At 37.3% G+C, this 5,580-nt stretch overlaps 1 non-coding gene across 1 annotated transcript; it reads right to left on the reverse strand.

The window, feature by feature from the left end:
• Positions 1-3,558: 3,558 nt before the first annotated feature.
• On the reverse strand, positions 3,559-3,690 carry LOC142871307 (small nucleolar RNA SNORA51). Its single transcript, XR_012919557.1, has one exon. It is a non-coding gene; the product is annotated as a small nucleolar RNA SNORA51 (small nucleolar RNA).
• Positions 3,691-5,580: the final 1,890 nt, after the last annotated feature.

Below are 5,580 nucleotides of genomic sequence, written 5' to 3' on the forward strand. Positions count from 1 at the left end.
GTTGATTGCCCAGATAAAGGAAAGGATGTTTAGCGATGTCCTGGTTTATACTTGCAATATACTTTATATTTTTCTCTATATTAAATGCATTTGTAATATTTTCTTCTAAAAATATGCAAAAGAGATGTGATATGTATTTGCCTGCTTTACCAAAGAAAATAAGAATTTTATTTAAGTGAGAATAAAAAATATGATAATTTAAATTATTCTTGAGAGGAAAGCATGCTTTGACTGTGGATTGGTGTGGACTGCTAAATAAATTTTAAAATAATTAATTATAATAATTTCTATTGTATATTAAGCATTTGTCCTTTGCCAAGTATGCTTAAGGTCCCTGTGACTGTATTGTCTAAGGATTTTATGTATTTTATGTCATTTAATTATTATGACGATAATGAACTGGGTAGCTTTATTATTTTTACTTTACATGTGAGGACATTGGAGCTTAAAAGAAGACCTGAATGAGTAAATGGCAGAATTGGCCTTTGGACCAGGACCCATTCAACTCCAGAGCCTGCCCTCTTACAGCCTAGGTTGGCTGCTTCAGAATAAGCTAATTAAGAGATATGAAGCAGGCCGGGCGCTGTGGCTCACGCCTGTAATCCTAGCTCTTGGGAGGCCGAGGCGGGCGGATTGCTCAAGGTCAGGAGTTCAAAACCAGCCTGAGCAAGAGCGAGACCCCGTCTCTACTATAAAAATAGAAAGAAATTAATTGGCCAACTGATATATATATAAAAAATTAGCCGGGCATGGTGGCGCATGCCTGTAGTCCCAGCTACCCGGGAGGCTGAGGCAGAAGGATCACTCGAGCCCAGGAGTTTGAGGTTGCTGTGAGCTAGGCTGACGCCACGGCACTCACTCTAGCCTGGGCAACAAAGCGAGACTCTGTCTCAAAAAAAAAAAAAAAAAAAAAAAAAAAAAAAAGAGATATGAAGCAATCTATATGAATAATTTAATGTATGTGCTTTCTGGCCAAGATGAGTCTAGAAACTTACCAGTGGGTAAGAAAGATTTAAAGAAATTGTCAGACCATTTTTTCCCTTTGCAATTGGGAATATGGGCAAGAAATAAACAATTCTTTTTGTCCCGCACTTAGAATCTTTCTTTGTAGTTCCAAAAAGTATACTTTCTTGTTTCTCTGAGCTGGAAAAAGAAATGGTGGTTGGCAGATTGACAGCTAGGTGGCCAATGGATTAATCGGTGGAATGTGGTGGCTGCCACGCTTCAAGGTGACCCCTGTTTGCCATAGCTGTGAGAGAAGCAGAGAATCCTGCATAGCTGTGACAGTAGCAGAGAATCCCTTGGCAAACTTCCTGCTCCACACAGAGTGGAGGTAACATCTCTGGTTCCTTTCCCCGCTGGGTCTCCTATTTTGTGTGGGAAGCAAAGGTGAAACTCCCCAGAGACTATAGAACCAGAATGCCATATTCTGTCTGATTTTACTTTCCATAGAGGAGCCTTACTTTGTCTGAAATAGATGTATTTCTGAAAAGTTGAGCATAATCACATTTAGGCTTATTGATCCATATTTGAAATGTTGTATGGGGAAGCATTATGTCCCTTTATTTCTTAGCATTTTAAATAATAAAATGGCAAGGTACTAAAATATGTATGAAGATATTAATTAAGATATTTAAATTAATTCAGGACATAGAATTAAGGAATGCTATGATAATTGCTTTTATGTGAACATTTCATAAGGTGAACGACTATTATTATTATTTTTTTTTTTGAGACAGGGTCTCTTTGTGTTGCCCTGGCTAGAGTGCCGTGGCATTAGCCTACCTCAAAGCAACCTCAAACTCCTGGGCTTAAGCAATCCTTCTACCTCAGCCTCCCGAGTGGCTGGGTCTACAGGCATGCGCCACCATGCCCGGCTAATATTTTATGTATATTTTTTAGTTAGCCAATTAATTTCTTTCTATTTTTAGTAGAGATGGGGTCTCGCCCAGGCTGGTTTTGAACTCCCGACCTTGAGCGATCCGCCCGCCTCAGCATCCCAGAGTGCTAGGATTACAGGCGTGAGCCACTACGCCCAGCAGACTACTATTTTTTTAAAGGTCATTTTTCATTTAGCAAGATATCTTAAAACAAGAGGCATCAGTATTAGACTTCCAGACAACATATTGATAATACAAATAGTAACCGCAAAGTTCATTCTCAGTTTTCTCATCTGTAGAGAAATAAGATGCATATGTCACAAGATTGTTTAGAGGATTCAATATGTTACAATGTAGTCAGTATTTAGCCCATGGTAGGGGCTGGATAAGTATTAGTTCTTATTAATAGCAGTCAGTTTGAAAAGCTCTGAGAATGCAGAGCTCTTGGATTTGTGTCTCAATTCTAGCACCTACTATCTTTGTGATTTCTGTTACTTCATCTATAAAGTGGGAGTGATGATTTACTTGGCTAAAATTTAAGGCATTGGACCAAAAGATGGTTAGAGGTTTGCTCTAGGTTCTAGGTCTAGAATCTATTAAAACAAAATTTAATTCAATTAAATAGTTTAATTCAGAAACTAGTAGAAACCAGGTGCTTGACTAAATCTAGTATTCATATTTGTTTTTTAATTGGTTTATATTCTCTTGTAGTTATCACCACCATTACAGAGAAATGGGGTGGGCCGATTTCATGCATTCTCACCCACATGGATAACCCTGTTCTGTTTTATGTCAGTGACATTTTTCCTAAGACCCTCATTCCTTTTAAGTTCATCATATTTCCTTCTCTCTTACCTTTTTCAGTTTTTTCTTTTTTTTTTTTTTTTTTACCGGGAAGGCTGACTTTAAAAATGAGTTCAGCATCTCAGCAAATTTCAGCGTTGTGATTAATTTTGTGGCCTTCCTCATTTATTAGAAGCCCTGATTTCTCTCTCATCATCCTTTCCCTTCTGATATATTTGCCCTACTAATACTCTTTAACCCTTTGGGCTTACCTTATCGTCCTTGGCTCTTTTACTTCTCTTATCTTTATCCTGTTAGCCTTAACTGATGTAATTTGTTTTCTCTGGGGTTCCTCCTCCTCTGTAAAGACATGAACACTCACTCTGAATATTTCTCACTTCTTGCATTAGTCTTCGTCAGCTGAATCCCTATCTAACACGCTCTACATGAACGTTTATAGCCAAGTCCAGGCTTTTCTCATACTTCTCAATTTTCATTCCTCTTTGCAGAGTGTCATATGATACTCGCCAATTCTAACTCCTGCAAATTTGTTTTAGATGCTGTTTCTCATTTTCTGATATGGAATTGATGCTGGTATCAGATTTTGGCTGAGCAGTTGATCTCAGCTTTGAGCAAATATTCTCTCCAGTGGTTTGGCTTGTATCTCATTGAGCTTGCTAGAATTGGGGTCTTTGGTATGTATAGTTTCTGGTTTGCCTTGTAGTCTAATTTTGGGCTGGTCACTATGTCTCTATGGCCCTCAGCTAAATAAAATTAGATACATCATTATTTTTCAAATCTAAACACTTAAACATTCTTGAAAACAATAATGAGATTCTAAAAGCAATTCTGAATTTTTATTTATTTATTTTTTTCTATCTTCTTTTTGCCTTCTCCATGTCCTCCCATTCACAGTACAGACCAGGCACGGGGCCTGGGCTATGGTGTATATGGGGTAGGTTTACTCTGCCTCCTCTTTCTAGACAGTCAGAGTAAGAACACAGACTGTGGTAAACACCAGGAGGCCTGAATTTCCTTATAAGATCTCATGGATAATCTCAAGTTTCCTTACTTTAGGTTAAAAATTATTTCAAGTCATCATGGGATAAGGACCTTGGCTCAGAAGCTCCACTGCATACATTTATATTTATCTTAGATGAACAAATATGAACAACAATATAGTTTGTTATATTTGACATATTCAGTTCAGTTGAAAAAATTTTCCAAATCCCGTGGTCCATGGCTGAGATGAGGGGGAGGAGAGAAATGGAATCTTGGCTGGAGGAGCATTTGGGAACTGCTGGAATAGCTGGTCCCAGAGGTCTCTGCTGATTCTTTTCGTAAGTACATGGCTCATTTGGGGCAGGCTGGAATTTATCTCCAGTGGAAGCTGTCAGCTCTCAGGATCTTGACTCTGTAGTTGACTGGTGGGATGGAAGGCAGGAGGTTTTGCTCTAAGAAAGGGTCAATTGTCATCCTTTCCTTTCACAACAGGCCTGACCTCACGTGGGCTAGTAGAATCCTTGGGAATTTATTTAGTACTCTGGAGTTAAATGTGAAGCAAATGTTTCTTCAAGCACATTTTGACCTTGCCTTTTCTTTCAGTTTTCAAGCTACCAGGAAAACAACCCAGGGAGAAAGTTTTCTCACCATAGGTTCTGTTGATCAGGGTGACAAGAATTTGATAAGTTAAAAGGTAACCACAGAGTCTGACATGAGTTACAAGGCTGGAATTCAGTGCCATGTGGTTTCTCAGGAAATCTCAAAATTGTTGGGAAAAAACCTTTGACTTATTTGGAGAACAAGGTGTCACAGGTCTTACAGAATGGTCTGTATGAATCTTCTAGTCTTGGAGTCAGAAAAGAAAGCAGAACGAAGATGATCATATTTCACATTTGTTAATTATTAGAGAACTGGAATAAATAACTAGATAATGAACTGGGGACCTAATCACAACATATATTTGCAACATAAAGCAATATTGTAAAGGATAATTATATAGTACAAAGAGTCATTATATTAACATGCAAATGATAATGTTCTATAACATAATTATCAAATATATCCCTAAAAATTAAAGGCAGTGTTATAGTGAATAGGAGCAAGTGTTAAAGGGAAAAAGGAAAATATTCATTTAAATACCTACTGTCAAAACCCAGAGGCTAAGAGTAAGGAAGGCCCTGAGGAAAGAAAGAGGGCCTGGGTACAAATCCTCGCTTCATGACTTACTAATTGCATAACTTGAACAATTTACCTCTATAGTCCTGTGCCTCAGTTTTCCCACATGGTAAAATGGGAACTATTTTAGCAATAATGCCTACTGCATAGAATTGTTAGATTAAATGATAAATACATGTAAAACACTTAGAACAGTACGTGGCACAGAGTGGGCACTCAATAAAAGCAGCTGTGACTTTATACATCTTTGAACAATCAGAGAAACTTAGGAGACCTATTTATAAAATAAATGGTTCTTAGGAAATAATTGAAAAACAATGATCTGTGTTCCTCTAGGCAATCATATATTGATTGAAAATGTTGAACAGCCACTATTTTGTTAGTTTGACCTCTACATTTGACTTAACATTTAAATAAATTTTAATATTGAACCAAATTTATTTTGAATCATTTAGCTTTTTCCTGTAATAAACAACATATGGAATGCCAACATATAACAGACGTGTAAAATACCAATACTCAGAGTAAAACTGAGATCTGATGTTATTGAGCCAAAAATAAACAGGGTAAGAAAATATACAGATACCAAGGTTTTCATGTGCAGACACAATTTCTTATGATTTTGTAGGCTGTGAATATGCTTCTGTTAATGAGAGGGATGCCTTATATGATTATAATCAGAGATTATCCTATCTGATCCTTCATCAGCCTTTGTGGAGATCTAGACCCATATTCAGCT

Source organism: Microcebus murinus, chromosome 5, assembly GCF_040939455.1.
Source record: "Microcebus murinus isolate Inina chromosome 5, M.murinus_Inina_mat1.0, whole genome shotgun sequence".
NCBI classification, from domain to species: domain Eukaryota; kingdom Metazoa; phylum Chordata; class Mammalia; order Primates; family Cheirogaleidae; genus Microcebus; species Microcebus murinus.